This window comes from Heteronotia binoei, chromosome 7 (genome assembly GCF_032191835.1).
Source record: "Heteronotia binoei isolate CCM8104 ecotype False Entrance Well chromosome 7, APGP_CSIRO_Hbin_v1, whole genome shotgun sequence".
In the NCBI taxonomy this organism is placed as follows: Eukaryota; Metazoa; Chordata; class Lepidosauria; order Squamata; family Gekkonidae; genus Heteronotia; species Heteronotia binoei.
This window is the reverse complement of record NC_083229.1, coordinates 42,190,938-42,209,084: the sequence shown is the minus strand read 5'-3', so window position 1 is coordinate 42,209,084 and position 18,147 is coordinate 42,190,938. Positions and strand designations below refer to the sequence as shown.

The 18,147-nt window shown below is 42.5% G+C and overlaps 1 protein-coding gene across 1 annotated transcript in view; it reads right to left on the bottom strand.

Annotated features, from left to right (window-relative positions):
- Nucleotides 1-4,495, bottom strand: part of TRIQK (triple QxxK/R motif containing) — a 66,760-nt gene extending 62,265 nt beyond the window's left edge. The window contains exon 1 of the mRNA XM_060243510.1: nucleotides 4,378-4,495. The gene's annotated coding sequence lies outside the window, so the exon portion shown is untranslated. The remainder of the gene's footprint in view (nucleotides 1-4,377) is intronic.
- Nucleotides 4,496-18,147: the final 13,652 nt, after the last annotated feature.

Here is an 18,147-nt window from a genome sequence, read left to right as displayed (position 1 = left end):
AGAGCAGAGAGAGGCCTAAGCACTCTAACCATTACCTTACTTGCTAGTCCAGCAAAAGAAAAAAAGGAGGGGGTGTTCATTACTTGGAAGTTTATATGTAACATGTAGTTCTGTCCAGAACTTTCTATTTAAATCTGTGCCTGTTCCAAGAAGCAGCTATTGTATGGCAGATTAACACCACCTTTATCTTCCTCAGACTACGGCTTGTTTATATATGGAAATGCCTGATGTTACTTACTCATAGTTACAATCCTGAGTTATTTATAGACAAGGTTATATATTGTAACACAGTGGTTAGCATATCTGGCTGGGATCTGGATTCAAACCCCCAGCCAACCACAAAGCTTCAGGTCAGGCACTCCCTCTTAAACTCACAAGCCACACAGAGTTGTTGTGACAATAAAAGGGGGAAGGGAGAATAGCCCAGAGTCTCTGGGGTAAGAGCAAGAATTAAAAAGTGTACTAAAATTTCAGAGTATCTTTGAAGGAACTTGGGATGGGGGCTCCTCAGAAGCTAATCAAGGATTCTTCCCTGACAAGATCGCAAAGGGAAAACATCTTGGCACCATCACTATTTCCTACAGTGTAATGGAGACATTCTGGAATGCATTCTTAGCTCACCTGGAATGACAGTGAAAGCTCAATGGCTACACTTATTATGAACTCAGCATCAAACCTACAATAGTCTCCAGAATCCTTAGCAACTATAGATAATAAACTCTACTACCCAAGACCAGATATGAAAGTCACTCACTGAGACATTATACAAGTCAGAGATGGGACTTTTGTTCCAGGAATGGACACAGTATTAAACCTTCCCTCACATAGGGTACTTTCCTAAATTTATATTTCAGCTTGGTTAATGTTTTACCTTATCTATCGTAGCCAACCACAATGAAATGTACATGGCACTAGAGAGTGAGAAATGCCTTTCCAGTGAACTTTATTACACATCTCAACTGTGTTTCTCTGTATCAGTTCTGGGAGTTTATAGACACCATCATCTCTCAAGCGTTGTGAAGCCATTTGTAACACAGCTTCTGCTTCCAATTCTCTACCAAACACCTATGCCTGGCAAAGAGCCAATTTCTACATTTTAAAGATCAGTTGGTACAATACATGTTATCACATTTGTGATACATTTCTTTTTTATAGTATCTGGAATCAAACAACCCATAACAACAGCCAAGCCCCCATATTTAGATAGTGTATGTGGCGCCAATTCTACAAGCCCATATTCAAATCCTGCTGTAGGTAGAACAGTAAAAGTTAATGATTTCTTGGTCCACATCACAAAGCAAACATACAATTTGGCATATTTTACTTGAAAGCGCTAGGAAAATGAAAATAGCAAATGCTACAGCTTGGATCAGAAATAAAATTGGCCGAGGTTTGTGTAGAACTTCTACCCTAGCAAATGTTATCACTGTCTTGTGATCATCGGCACTAAAATTTCTGCTAATGTGTTGGGAAATGGCTGCACGTCTGCTTTCAATTTACAATTTGCCCGGATCACCTGCTTTGCAAAGAGAAAGGAGGAACAGCCAAACATTTCACAAATTGTTTGGTAACCAAATCCCCAATCGGACAATTGGGACAATATTCTCCCTCCATAAACCACAGAAGTAATCTAAAGCAGCATGGCGTGGCATTCCTAACTGAGATTGGTATAGTATGTTTACCTGAATGAATCTTATTGATTCATGGTAATACCTATCATTAAAGATTCATTCTGAGTTGTTTAAATGGTGCACACTTGCATTACCAACATTTTAAAATACAAAAATTATTCTGTCCCTGGAGGAGAGATGGACTTCTCTCATGTATAAAATATGAAACATGTTGCATTTACATAATAATTCCCAGATTGCTCTGCTCTTCATTTTTACTGCTCTCTTATTTGACAGTACTGACCTGAGTTCTGTATGGCTTTATCACAGAGGGTTCAACATAACATGCCTTCTTTAAAAGGTGCAATGAATTAACCCAAGATCAAATAAACTCAGTCAACAATAACAAGCGAGGGCATGGAGGTACTGCTTGTTTGGCTAAGCAAGATAAAGCAAACCAATCAAATGAAAGCAACATGGTCAGTACCTCCAACATCTAAAGAGCAGATAGAGGCTCCACCCAGAAATATCCACCCTAGCTTAGAAATTATGTCTCACCACGCTTTATACTTAAAGCTTAATAAAACCAGTTCAGGTATTTAAATATTTGAATTTACCATAATGAGCACATTCCTATTTCTCTGTTAAACATCAAAAGACCACAATCCTGGCATTGTGTTGATACTCAGTGGCAGATTTAAGCCATTTTGCTCTGCTTTGCTTTTAGGTTTTAATCTTCACGGGCATCCAGTTAAATATCCACCAGGATCATCTTCAGATATTGCCACCAGACTGACCATTGATAAACATGCATACTTTTGACTAGCCAAACCAGTCTGCGCAAGACTAAATCCAGCAATATGAAAGTCAGCCACAGATGCACAGGGAAGGGAAGGGATGAAGCAACACTACTTACGACATCTGTGTGAACTTTCTTTCAGGCTAGTGATGTGAAGGCCATGGCAAAGAAGGGCATCCAGAAAAGGTGGATAATGCCACTGAATGACAGCCAGTGCACTGGGTAGAATGCTGGGCTGGGATCACAAGCTCCAGGTTAGGAACCTAGGGGCACAGTGTAGGGAGGGGAGGGAGCTCAGTGGGGATGCGATGTCATAGAACCCAACCTTCTGAAGTGATCATTTTTTCCAGGGCAACTGATCTCTGTAGTCTGAAGATTGGTTGTAATTCTGGGAGAACTCCCTCTGCAGGCTGGATATGGAGACCCAAGTTCAAATCCAAACTCTGCCATGAATTCACAAAGTTGTTGTGAGAAAAGAATGGAGGAAAGAAACTATGCTTTAGGGTTGCCAATCCCCAGGTGGGGACAGGGGATCCCCCGGTTTGGCAGCCCTCCCCCAACCTCAGGGTCATCAGAAAGCAGGGGGGGGGGGGTTGGAAACATCTCGGCATTCCATTATTCCCTATGGAGGCCGATTTCCATAAAGTATAATGGAGAATTGATCCACAGGTCTCTGGGGCTTGGGGGGTGCTTTTTCTTGAGGTAGAGGCACCAAATTTGCAGCATAGCATTCAGCGCCTCTCCTAAAAACACCCTCCAAGTTTCAAAAAGATTGGACCAGGGGGCCCAATTCTATGAGCTCCAAAGAAGCTACCCTTATCATTATTTCCAACTGAGGGAAGGCAGTTAAAAGGTGTGTGGTCCCTTTAAATGTGATGGCCAGAACTCCCTTTGGAGTTCAATTATGCTTGTCACAACCTTGCTCCTCCCCCAAAGTCTCCTGGCTCCACCCCCAAAGTCCCCAGATATCTTGAATTGGACTTGGCAACCCTAGTATGCTTATTGGGAAGGGACACTGGGAAGAAAAACAGGGTAGAAATATAACTATTTAGAACTCAATGATTTTCTATGAAAATGTGAAGGAATCAGTCCACTCCAGTGGGAGATTTCTTTGTTTTTGATTTGTTAATATGTAATAATAAATTAGCTCTACACTTGATCAGCTAAAGGGACGGGGCGATCTCTATTCAGGGAGGATATCTAATTCAGACCGCGCATTGCAAAACTCATCCACACTTTCCTTTTCTCGCCACCATTCCCTATTATTTAATCATTATTCCGTTATTAAACCAAGCTTCTAACTGGTTGGAAGCATCTCAAATCAGAGACCAGGAATCAGGGAAAGAGGTCTGTGAAATCGATGGAATAGGTTCATTGCCAGAATCACACCAGCTTCTGCCAGTTTGACTTGAGATTTGCTGTTCGTCAAAAACGACCTAAATTAGTTCTAACGAGATTTATTCGGGAGAACACTGCACACCATCTGATATGCAGAAGAAAGGAACCCTCTTGCCAACCCGCAATCAGTTCTCTCGCTTGTCTTTTTCCTCCGTGTCCTACAGCTCTTTCCAACCGTTCAAGCTTTCCCCCTCACAAATACATCTGCCCTAAAGCAAGATGGCCACATCGACCACTTTACAACTACACCAACATCCTCCCACCGAAGAACGATAGGAGCGGCCTTCGAAGCGATTTAGATTGACAGGACGCGGCAGCCAATCACAAAAGCGTACATATACCCTCACCAATAGGAGGGAGACAGGGTGCTAAAACAAAGCATGCCACGCATAGTGTGGCCTTCCTCAGCCTCACGGATGGCTTTTAGTCTGTTGACATTTCGCTTTGGGCTGGCCGAGCGCGTGCGCGGGGGGGGGGGGAGCGGGACAGTGTTAGGTGGTCAATTCCTGTCTTCCTCTTTGGCGCCCTCCCCGCCTCTCCTCCCGCGCAGAGTAGCGCCTCGATACCTACTCGGCTGAGTGAGTCACGGCTCCGCCTCCTTCTCCTCCAACTGCCGGCGGGTCACAGAAACTGAGAAACTCCCTCCCTTCCTCTTTTGGGAGCAGCCCATCCCTCCGGCAGTAGCGCAGCCTTCAGATGGAGATGGCGAATAAGCGGCGTTTCTTTCCCGCGCGGGCGGGGTGCAGCAGGTTGAGCTGGCAGCGTGACGTGGTGGACTGTCTCTCCTCGGTTGCCCTTCCAGCCCTCTTTTATCTTTTCGCTCCAGAAACGGACTACGATCTGCAGAGCTGGGTTCAAAGCCTCTGCACCTGCCAGGGAAGGTTGTTGGGTGACCTTGGGCCAGTCACACACACACTCCGACCAATTTCACATTAGACCTTTTGCCCTGGTTTAACTCTGTCCCCAAACTGACATTCTACACTAGAATCCGAGAAACCAACTCTATGACTTTATGATTCTATGATTTCAGTGTAGAATGTCATCTTGGGGACAGAGTTAAACCAGGATTAAAGGTCTAGTGCGAAATTGGTCTCAGTCTAACCTACCTTACAAAGATGTTGCAAGGAGAAACTGGAGGAGTGGAGAATGATGTAAACTGCTGTGGTTCCCACTGGGGAGAAAGGCAGGGTATCAGTGTTCCCTCTAAGCTGAGTTAGTGTTAGCTAGCTCACAATTTTTTAGCCTCCAGCTCACACATTTTTGTCTCAGGAAAAATGGCCCCAGCGCACAATAATTTATGCAGTAGCTCACAAAGCACGATTTTTGCTCGCAAGACTCCACAGCCTAGAGGGAACATTGCAGGGTATATGTGAAATAAATGCCCATACAAGAGGGTGGGTGGTGGGAGAATGCAAACTGAAGACAAAGACTTGAGATAGTGTTGCCAACCCCCAGGTGGTGGCTGGAGGCCTGCTATTACCACTGAGCTCCAAACAACAAAGACCAGTTCACCAGGAGAAAATGGCAGCTTTGGAAAGGTGGACTTTGTTTCTATCCTGTTGAAATCCCTCCCCAAAAGCTGCTCTCTTCAGGTTCCACCTCCCCTCCCCAAACTCTCCAGGTATTTTTCAACCCAGAGCAGGCAACCCTAACTCTAGGTCAAGTGTGTTGTATTAGTATTCAGAGAATAAATATGGGGAGAAGGATCCAGTCAGAAATGTATGTGATCCCATTACAATAGGATTGTTTCAAAGCAAGATGAAACTAAGTGTAAATATCTGAACAAGAATAATTGTATTTTGTAAGGACGCAGTTACTTCTAGTCCCTCTTGAGTTCAAGTGTGTTAGACTACGAATTCCCACATAAGTATTTTCATGCTAGAATTTCCCTTTGAGACATTATTTGCTGACGTATGGCAACTTTAAAATCTCTTGCATAGAAACCATGTATTTAGCAATAAATCCAGTTAAGCCAATACAGATGGCAGAAGAGTATTACTGGCATGTGATAATTTATATCATATTAGAAAGTATACACACAAATAATGGTTACATAAAATCTGGCTCCCAGCACTCTACCACTCTATAGCATAACCATAAAACAGACCACAGGGTAAGGTCACACAGATAAAGGCTAAGATCATCAGAGGCAGTGAACCCACGCTTCAGAAGCATTACTAAATGTGCCTTCTCTTTGCTGCTATTGTGAAGGCAAAAGCCCATGCTCACCCCTGACCTGGAGTGCCCTGGGGTCTTGTTGAATGTGTGCACAAGGTATCTTTGTGCACACATGCCCCTCACATGGTCTGTACAATCTCGGCTTGGCTTCGCGAACGAAGATTTAAGAAGGGTGCAATAGTCCACGTTTGCTGCAGGCTCGCTGGTGGCTGACAAGACCAATGTGGGACAGGCAGGTCCGGCCACAGCGGCTGCAGGGAAAAGTCTGATTTAGGGTTGGTCCTGTAGCAGTGCGATTCTTCCTCAATCTCCTTTTGTCCTCAAGACCAGCTATGCGTGTGTTCTCAAAGGAAGAGACAGCCTGGTGGATGGTGTGCCTCCATGCTTTGCGATCTGAGGCTAGGTCAGACCACTGGTGATGGTTGATGTGACAGGTGCTAAGGGATTTCTTCAAGGAGTCCTTGTACCTCTTCTTTGGTGCCCCTCTATTTCGATGGCCGGTGGAGAGTTCGCCATACAGGGCAATCTTGGGAAGGCGGTGGTTTTCCATCCTAGAAATATGCCCTGCCCTTCGGTCTGTACAATACACAGCTAACATATTACCAGTTAACCACATACGATGGCATATAATGGTACACTTTGCATTTAGTAATAGTACTGTGCATTTGTGTAGTACGGTTTGAGTTGACTGTAAACTTTACAGGAGCCATGTCTGTTTATTATTTTCTAAATTTTATACAAAATAACAATACATCAACACATGTTGCCTGAATACAGTTAATTACAGTTTTGGACTGCAACACTAAAAAAAAAAATCCATTCACAAAAAAGATCGGTTTAACCTTCAAGTAAGTTTCATACAGTGTATCCAGACCTGGATATCTGGAGTCTCTTTCAGCCCTGTCTGTTTAGTATCTGCAGATAATATGAGACAAAGTAAGAGAGCAAAAACCTGCTGAAGACAACCTGGAAGGGTTCTAGCTAAGATGAGATTTTGGGCCATGAGTCTGCTCTTGGTCAAGCAATGATGATAGTATCAGCCATCACACTTCCTTTATAACTCTGCTGGTTAATAAATATGAAAACAGGGGCAGCACAAACTCCTGGCACGCACTAACATTGTTAAGATAAATGTTTCAATTCCTTTTTACCCAATTTACCCCTAAAGGCAACAATCCATTCCTGTTCTTTTAGAATTCAAAGCCTGTTTTGAACCAATTCCATTTTGATCAAAGAGAAATTTGAAGTGAAAAGGGACAGGTAGGGAGATTCTGCTAAATTTCAGAATCTTACTCTGCAGATGCTCAGAGGCAGGAAACATCTGCCCAACCCTTCTCCTGAGCACTATCCTCATAATAGAAATCAAAAATATGCACAAGTATCAAACCAGCCATCAGAAAATGAATTTATCTAAACGGGGGGGGGGGGGGGGATCCCACATTTTCAGTCTGTACAGGTTATGAGGCAGTTTACAATCATAAAAGCATAAAAGAAAATAGAATGGAAATTACAAAACCTAACAAATTAAGATTAATTTATTTATTTTCAGCAGAATAACAATAAAAACCTCAGCTTAAAATTCCAGCCACGGCTCTCTTTCTCGTCCTCTGGCTCTCTCTCACACACACACATGAAAACACACACACACTGCCCTTCAGTTAAAAGCCCAAGGGGAACATTCAGCCCAGCACCAAGAACTGGGAATTTTGAGATGAAGTTTTCTAAACCTGAAGCCACCTATCTTACTGTACAAAGTGGAGACATTTGAAGAAAGGTATTTCCTTAACTGGGCATCGCTTTGTTTTCTGATGTAGCATGAGGGTTGCCAAGTCCAACTCAGGAAATATCTGAGGACTTTGGGGGTGGAGCCAGGAGACTTTTGTGATGTCACTTCCAGCACCAAAACCCCGCCTCCTCATGTGATGTCACTTTCTGGGCACTCTCCCAAACCTGCCTGTTCCTGTGAAGCAATGGCCATTTTTGCAAAAGTCAAACACTGTTATAAATCACTTCCCACCCCCACCTTTCCCCCATTTTACATTATTTTTAGGCATTTAGGTCTCCTTCCAGTGCATAAATAACAAAAAGCTTTAAGAAACATAAGGTCCTTTAATTTAAACATTTAACCATTACAAAAAAAACCTCACACACACCAAGCAACCAGCATATGTCAAGTGAGTAAAACCAGAGAAACTGTCATAATTTAAGAAACATAAAGTGCTTTAAACATTTAACAATTACAGCAACAAAAAACAATCAAACAGCACACATCAAACAAGAGAACCCGTCATGTTTATGTTGCTTTCTGCTTTTGGGAAAGAAAGTGGTATTTATCTTTGTTTCTTGCTGCTTTCAACAACACTGGATTTGATTTTATAAAGTTGCAGAATTCTTCACAGGACAGTCTGAAATTTAGCTTCACCTGAAGTTCTGCTGTAACAAGGCTATCACTCAGCTGATTTCTTTCCTTGCTCCAGAGCTGTGTCATTAAGCTGAAGACTCTCTCAGAGTAGGCATTGGATACTGGGATGGACAGTGCAAAAGAGACCCGCTTCAACAGATGGCAGACACCGCTGTCTGGAATGCACCAAAAGATCTGAACCCATCTCTGGTCTATCCTCTCTTCCTGTGAGGAAATCTCTTTTTGTCATTTTGCAACAATGCAGACATCATCAAAAAACTTGTCAGTGACTATGATATCAAGGGATTTGACAAAATCAAGGGATTTGACAAGATTCTAAGTCCACCCAAATCACAGGACTGTCAAGTGAGAACAATGCCATATCTTTGAAAATTGAATTCTCAAAATCATACCATTTCTCAAGGTAGGCAATGCAACTTGAGAGTGTCTGCTCTGCTTCTCTTTGGAATTTTGCCCTTTGAGATGCGGAGACATTGGGTAGGATGGTTGTTGCAGATCTTCCATAGAACTGTTTCTCTTTCCTCCCTTAAAGTTTTTCTCAAAGGTCACTCAGAATTTGGTGGTGTTCAACGCAGCTAACATTGGCATTTTCCAATTTTTTTTAAAACAGGGTCGAACAATGCCATCAAATTGTGTAGAAAGTACATATAACATAGAGGAGGAGATGACTCCTTTTCTTGAATGAATCCTTCCCAAACAACTTTTTCACATTCTTCTTCTCCACAGGACAGGAAGTATGCCCTCAGTGCAGGCCAGCACTGAAGAACCTGTTCAACAGCAGGCATAAGTGACAGTCACCGTGTTGGACCATGCCAAATCAAATCTCTATATTCTATATCAACAAACTCAAAGAAGGACCTCAGGGAGTCTGTACTTTTTGCTGAGCATGAGAACTCACTATATATTTGCATGATAAAGACTTCAAAGTTAAAAGTCAGTGCTCTCTTCCCTGTTTTAAGGCAATTGTGAAGCACGTGGCATTGCAGCCCACATCTATCAGCCTATTGTTAAGCTGCTTAAGTTTTTGGAACACTGACTTGTGTTTTCCAAAATTCACTGCTGCATTGTCAGCAACGTATGATGACACTCTTGTCTAAACTGAGACCACTGTCCTGCAGCACATTGCAGAGTTGTGCTGCAATCGCCTCACTGGTCTCCTCATTGTCATTGTAGAAATCAAGTAATTCTTCTTTTATTCCCTTTGTTACAGAAAAGTAAGGAATAGTCACAGGAAAGAATTTCCTGTTTCCCTTGTTGGAGGCATCACATCCTATAGAAAAAAAGTATGCAGCATTCAGGTCCTTCAGCAACAATTCTACGGATTTGGGAGCCAAAACATTCTTCACAATGCTGGTAGCTTTTGTCCGTCCACAAGACATATTTTTGCTATGCTGGAATCAGGCAACATTTTTGGCAACAGTTTATTTGTGCAGTCCTGACTAGCATAACTATGACGATGCATAACACTGTGGTATACTTCAACCACTTCAGCTGCAGTGACCTGATTTGCTTCTGAAGAATCTTGTTTTTGAAAGCAGTTACTCAGTACTGGTGTCTGTCTGTACTGTTTTTCCACCTCTTTGTGCTTCATACCTTTTGCATGATTTATGATTGCACCTTTCCCCTCATAACGCACAGATATTGTGCCGTGGCACCAAACACATTCTGCTGTTTCTAAGTCTTTTTTACGAAGCCAGTTTTTGAACTGGCTTTCGCTCAGCCATTCCTCTTTAAAAACTGAAAGGTATTTTTTCTCTTTTGCTTCGCTACTACCAGATGGTCCTTCTCCACTTGCCATGACTTCTCAAAATATTGAAGGGAAGCAACCCTGAGTACTGCAAGAGAGGAGAGGGAAAAAACAGCAATCACAGATAGCCTTGTAGGTGGACTTAACAAATACACATCAATTTGGCAGCTATTTATCACACAAATACAATGTTTTTTATTTACTTCACGTTATCTCCACTGGGGACCCAGAGGGGTTTGCATGATTTTCTTCTCGTCTATCCTCACATCCTGGGAGGTAGGTTAGGCTATGAGTGTCTGACTGACCCAAAGTTGCCTAGCAGCTTTTCATGCCGCAGTACAGATTTGAAACTGGGTCTCCCACATGCTAGTCTGGCACACTAACATCTTAATATTTTCAATTACCTGCCAATAAATGCACCCTGTACCCCACCTTTACCCATTCTCATGGGCTGCTTTAGCACAGAAGCTTGCTAGGTAATATCACTTAATTCACAACAAATTTGTGCTTCCCCCTTAAACACTTGAAGCCATTCCCAATCTGGTTAAGACTCAGTCACTGCTTTCTTCTCAGGTCACACACAATTGCAAGCCTAAGTAGCTCTTAGACACACAGACACCAGTACTGAGTAGCTTCTTTCAAAAACTTGAGAGCCAGTTTGGTGTAGTGGTTAAGTGTGTGGACTCTTATCCGTGAGAACCAGGTTTGATTCCCCACTCCTCCACTTGCACCTGCTGGAATGGCCTTGGGTCAGTCATAGCTCTGGCAGAGGTTGTCCTTGAAAGAGCAGCTGCTGTGGGAGTCTCTCAGCCCCACCCACCTCACAGGGTGTCTGCTGTGGGGGGAGAAGACATGGGAGATTGTAAGCCGCTCTGAGTCTCTGATTCAGAGAGAAGGGTGGGGTATAAATCTGGAATTCTTCTTCTCTATCAGAACTACTATCAGGTTAGGAAATTCCTGGAGATGTGGAAGTGGAACCTAAGGAGGACAGGGTCCTCAGTGGGGTACCACATCATAGTGCTCATCCTCCAAGGCATCCATTTTCTCCAGTGGAACTGACTTCTGTAGACTGGATGAGTTGTAATTTCAGGAGAGCCCCAGGTCCCACCTTGAGGCTGGCATCCCTAGAGCTAAGCATCATACCAACAACTATCTTCTTAAAATCATTCTTTGGAAATGAGTGTGCTTGCTTGGAAACCTTAGGCAAGTCAGACTTTCAAGTTCAGCTCCCTCCTATGTAGAGTCAATGTATATTTAATAGTACCACTGATGTTAAATCTGTCAACATAAATAATAATTGCTGTCCTATTAGCCTCTCATCATTTCTGCCTCTTGTGTTTGTTTATGTTGGTGGTGTGTGTTTCAAGTGGGCTTCCTGCCACATTTCTGTCTTTCCAGTCAATCCTCTAAAACCATCCTGCAAGGTAGGTTAGGCTGAAAGTGTGTGACTGGCCCAAACTCTCCCAGCAAGCTACTACAGGAGACTGAGATTTTGAACCTTTGTTTGAACATGCTGCCAGTTTGCATAAGAAACTCCAGCAATCATCTCCTGGCTACTGGAGCAAGAGAACATTAGTGATTTACACTGAATTGTAATAATCTCCAGACAGAAGGTATGGAGTATTTATAGCTTATGAGACTTTTTAAAAAATCAGTTAAATTTCATGCAGAAAATCAGTTAAATTTCATGCAGAATATTTATAATATTCTATTTATTTACTATTTGTACATTGCTTTTCTTCCCAAGGGGGCCTTAAAACTGCTTACACTGCATTCTGCATCAAAAATACAACTCTAACTTACCTTCCCAAAGTTTTTGAGATGATTTATTTCTCTGTGCTCCTTGGGATACTCTGACTGACCACATACCATGATATCAAAAAATACAAACACTGGAAAAGCAAACGAAGAATGCACATTTGCTGTTACCAACATCTTGGCTGCCAGTTTATTCATCCAATAGCCACTACTACAAACAGAGAGTGTGTGTATATGGTAGGGAATATTGTGACTATGAATCAGTTTGGATCTGAGCACTTAAATAAATCATAAGAATCATCAACCATGGTTACAGTCAATCATATTTAAGTATATCTCAGAGAGAGAAAAACACCTGTAGAGCTAAAGAAGTTTTGCCACATGTACTTGTAGCAGGACCTTACATAACAGTTATTCCTGAAATGTTCATCACTATTTATTTATTCTTTTTGTGGCTCTCCTTTCTAACTCAATCCAATCCAATAAGCAATGTAGTTTAATAAGGATTAAAGAAATCTGAACATGTATAGCACACTAAAACACAGTGTAAATATCATGAAGAAAAACCCGCAGGAGACAGTGTAGCCGCAACGGTGTAATAGACACAGCCAGTAGATATCACATTGTACAAGTCAGTGTGGTGTAATCAACAGAGTCATTTGTTCCTAGAATTAGTTCATTCTGAATATGAATGTGGATGTTAACTGTTAAATTTTACTTCAGAGGTCTGTCACAACTAAAAATTTTAGTATCTTTCCCTCAGGGAATAACAACAACAAACTTCATACATGTGAACAAATGACTTGGCAAGTTAGCAAAAAAACACTCTAAAGCATGGCATAACTGTGTCCCACCAAAAATGAAGTCCTTTTCATTGATTTCAGTAGGAAAGAAGCATGCACTGAACTGTTACATTGACATGAATAGGATTCAACATATTTAATAGGATTCAATGTACATTTTAATAAAAAACAAAAAGGTATACATGTTAGGCCATAAAAAAAGATTACCAGACAATGCAGGCATTCACACTATGCAAAATACACAACAGAAAGGTAAAAGAATCTGAGGCTTCACACTCCGCCAAAACCCACAAAAATCACAAATATACCTTGGTGATGAAGAGTCACAACTGTCTTTTTTGAAAATTCGTGGCTAGGATTCAAAGACCTAAGTAACAAATCTACAAGTGTTTTTTATACAGGATGCTTTATTTGAAAGCAACCTGCCTGAGTCCACCCTGCAATGTTCAAACTGTATCCCAACTCAAAGTTGGCAGTGGCAACCCAACTATAACTGCTACTCTCAACTGCCCCTTTAAAATAAATTAGAAGAGTTTTCTGCTAAACTTTAGGAAGAACTTACTGATGGAGCAGTTCCTCTGTGGAACAGGCTTCCTCGGGAGGTGGTGGGCTCCCCTTCCCTGGAGGTTTTTAAACAGAAGTTAGATGGCCATCTGACAGCAATGCTGATCCTGTGAACTTATGCAAATCATGAGAAGGAGGGCAAGCGGGAGGTACCTGTGATTTTCCTGCATTGTTCAGGGGGGTGGACTAGATGATCCTGGAGGTACCTTCCAATTATGTGATTCAATTATTCTAAGTGTATTTACTTATTTTGCTTGATATCCAGGGCAATTCCAGGCTGGGGGCTCCACCACATATGATAAAAAGAACCAACCTGTTTAGTGCATTTCTAACATTTGTTAGACATTATTAGTATAAATCTTACACAATTTCTGTGGAGTCCCAGAGTATTTTAATCCTTGCTCAAGTGCCGACTGCCCTTAACCACCCCCCATGCTCCCCCTTCCCCCAAGCAAATGGGCATTTAAACCCCGCATCTCCAAAGCATGATCTAACGTGCCCAGCAGCCACAAGAGCCTGCCACCACCCTCAACCTACACCCAAGTATGTTTTACAATTTTCTTGCACATGGTTTTTAAACTGGCCAACGGCTGTGAGAGCCTGCCACCCTCACTCACTCACTCACTCACCCACCCCTACTGAGCATGACAGCTTCAAAAAGTGCGCCATGTGCTGCTGCTGCCACATGGGCCTGCCACCTGCAGCATAAAAAAAAAAATAACACCAACGTCCTTCTTGGGAGGCAAAAACAACCCCTTACCTGTTGTTTCCAGATTATGGCTTCAGCTTGTTCTGAGGCCTCAGGCTGGGTTTGGGAAGCAATAATGACCACCAAGCAACTTGCCCAAGCCTGACGCCCACCAAATGAGGGCTGCTGGGACAGGAAATGCGGCTGCTGAAGAGAGGAGGACCGGGCAAGCCCACTGAAGCCCACTCCTCTCAGAACTAGAAACTGCCGTCAGTCAAGGACTTGTGCTGGCTGGGAGCAGCGCCGGCAAGGACCACACAGGGAACCATAGAGACAACTCCTAGGGCGTCTTTTTGGTACCACAGAGACAAAATCCTATAGTGACACCAAAATGGCCGCCATTCCCCCCCCCCTGCTTCCGGATTTTTGGTGAGCGGGGGAAGAGGCTCCAAACCGTGGGGTCCCCCACCTGGGGCAGGGGATTGGGAAGCCTATGTTGCATATGCTTCTGATTGGTGAGCAAAAGGTTCTCTATTCCTTTATCCAGACTCTGAGCCACCAAGTCTACTTCTTCCTACCCTATCCCCCCCACATACACTTTCTCCATATTGATTGTATAGCATTTTACTAAATGCTATCATCCATATAGATGTTTGTCATCATTTTGTTGACACAGTGAGTCAATACTTCATTAAATGTTACCTTTCAGCTTTACCCTTAATTGTCTAAAGTATATGCATTGTTTTCATTATTTATGTGACTGTGCCATTCAATTAGGCCTTCTGGATTTTTTCTTTTAAAAAATGAAAGGTTTTGTTTATGTTTTTACTATAATTATTATTATTGCTCTGGCGTCAACTTGTGGATTCCTATATACAGAAATTAATCTTCTATTGGAAGGGGAAATGGAAGACGACAAGCACTAGCTCCTGATGCTTCAGGGACATAATTATGCTCCCAAATGCAAAAACAGAAAAATCATAAGCGCAACACAGTTGAGACTCTTGAAAGTTTCATCTCAGCATGAAGCTATGTTTTAATTATTATATTTGTCTGCATTGTTCAGATTGTCAGTGCACCAGATAGAATAAGTGCTTGTCCTAGTTAATTCTTCATGAGACTTGCGTCACTGGAAGATGCATGTAATTTATTTCCTTTTTCTTCTTTCTTCCCTCTAGTACTTACAATGCATTATTTTATAGCTAGATTCAAAGTCTTGTAGTGTCAGTGGAAAGAATTTGTAGGAAAGGTATAGTTTAGCCAGGATTGACTCCAGAGGGCAAAGTTATAGTTTGAGAAATTTACTACAAACAATCACTGTTATACATTCCCTGTCTCCCTGCCACAAGGTGATTGTTTGAAATCATCTTATGCTGACAGTCAAACAGAGATTGACTTTGCAGATAGTGCAGTGCACAGTGATCTCCCTGGCTGCCATGCCTCTGAAATATCTAATTTTTGACGCATATTGATAACTTTGTTGAATTTTACTTCCTGTTTAAAAACCCTCTTAACACCTGACTTAAGCAAAGCTCCATCCTCCTTCTGAACCAGGCAGGCACTCTTGAGTGGCACATAAGCCGTTCAGTCCATAGAATCATGGAGTTGGAAGGTATCTCCAGGGTCATCTAGTCCAACCTCCTGCACAATGCAGGAAATTCACAAATACCTCCTCCCCACATACACCCAGTGACACGCCCAGAAGATTGGGGGGCCCCTCCAGGATCCCTTGCCAAACTAGTCTGGAGAAAAATTGCTTCCTGGTCCCAAAGTGGTAATCAGCATTTTCCTGGGTGTGTAAGAAAGGACCACAAGAACTAAGCACTGATGCAATCTTTCCTGCCCTCCATCTCATGATCTGCCTATGTTCACAGAATCAGCATTGCTGTCAGATGGCCATCTAGCCTTTGTTTAAAAACCTCCAAAGAAGGAGAGCCCATCACCTCCTGAGGAAACCTGTTCCAACGAGTAGCCACTCTATCAGGAAGTTCTTCCTAATGTTTAGCCAAAAACTCTTTTGAGTTAATTTCAACACATTGGTTCTCATCCAATCCTCTAGAGCAGTGGTGGTGAACCTATGGCACATGTTCTAGAGTGGGCACCCAGAGCCCTCTCTGTGGGCACGTGCGCCATTGCCCATTTTTGCCTCTCCTGCTATCCATGCCACCCATTTTCGCTTCCCCTGCTCTCCTCGCCACCCATTTTCACTTCCCCTGCTCTCCCCGCCACCTGTTTTCACCTCTCCTGCTCTCCCCACCATCCGTTTTCTCTTCCTCTGCTCTCCCCGCTGCTTGTTTTTTAAACTAAAACCTCAGTATTCAGGTTAAATTGCCGTGTTGGCACTTTGTGATAAATAAGTGAGTTTTGGGTTGTAGTTTGGACATTCGGTCTGTAAAAGGTTCACCATCACAGCTCTAGAGCAAAAGAAAACAACTTTGCACCATCCTCTATATGACAGCCCTTCAAGGAACTGAAGATAGTGATTGTATCACCTCCCAGTCATCTATTCTCCAGGCTAAGCATATCCAGCTCCTTCATCCTTTCCTCGAAGGACTTGGTCTCCAGACTCCTCACATCTTTGTTGTCCTTCTCTGGACACTCCAGCTTGTCTCTATCCTTAAACTGTGGTGCCCAAAACTGAACACAATACTCGAGGTATAACCAGAGCAGAATAAAATGATACCATGCCACAGGTTTGGCCAGCGTTCCTAATGTGTAGGTGAATTGGCATTATACAGTCAGACTACCAGTCCATCTATCTCACTGTAGTCTACTGTGGCTCACAAGTTCTCAAATGCTTCACATTACCTACAGCCTGTTTCTTTTTAACTTGAGTTGCCAAGAACTGAATGAGAACTTTCTTCATGAAAGTATATTATGTGTGCTGATAGGGACCTAATGAAGTAGTGTGTCTGCCTCATATTATCTAATTTTTGTTAAACCTAGGGCATTTTCGCACTGACCTTAATCGGCAGCGACGTCCCTCTTCACCGCGCAGGATCTGCGTGGATTTCGCACCAATTGCTGCGGAGCACCCGGAAGAGCCGCAAAGTCCCGTGGCTTTTGCGGCGCAAATGGAAACAGCCAAAAACAAGTTTCCATTTGCGCCGCAAAAGCCGCGGGACTTTGCGGCTCTTCCGGGTGCTCCACAGCAATTGGTGCGAAATCCGCACAGATCCTGCACGGTGAAGAGGGACGTCGCTGCCGATTAAGGTCAGTGCGAAAACGCCCCTAGTCAATATTGCATCCCTTGTATTGTTTTTTAACCTTCCTCCTATATTCCAGGGAAGTTTCACACTCCATTTATTCTGTGTATACTTGCTATAGACAACCTGCTTATTGCCTGTAAGAGCTAGTAACATGTTTAGTGTCTGATTAATAAAAGATTCTTAACAAAGTTTCTTTAGATTATCACAACCATTATGCACCTAACAGGATATTAGATTATATACCTTGGTGGCAACATTTGTTGTTTCTTTGTAGTTGTGACCTATTCTTCTGTTTCTTGAGAAGCAGTGCGGTGTGGTGGTTAAGAGCAGAAGACTCTTAATCTGGAGAACCAGGTTTGATCCCCCACATCTTCACATAAATCCAGCTGGGTGATCTTGGGTCAGTCACAACTCTCTCAGAGCTCTCTGAGCCCCACCTATTTCACAGGGTGTCTGTTGTGGAGAGAGGAAAGGAGGGTGATTGTAAGCTGCTCCAAGACCCCTTCAGGTAGTGAAAAATGGTATAAAACCAACTCTGCTTCTTCAAAGCTCAAGAGTAGTGTGTTTTTAGACAATTTATCTATTTGAAATATTTACATCTCCTCACTTGATCAAATTAGATAACAAAGCAAGTTACAAATGCATAAAAACAATATATTAATAGACCGGCAAGATTAAAAACTGCACGCAAGACAAAAACAAAAAACACCCAACCTGGTTATTGAGGTGGTTACTCTGAGGGAGACTGATTTGCACAAAATCTCCTAGTGGGTTTCATAACTCAAATTGCAGGAATTTGAATTTTTGGTGCCAGAATCCAAACCTAATATTCCATACTACTTAGGGATATCTAGTTCTCTATCACTACTTTGTTTTTTCAACCTTATCTTAAAATAACTTTCTTGTATGTAGCTGTTTAAGGAATGTGTAACTATTTTTCATTATTAATCTTTTATGAACTAATGTTGACT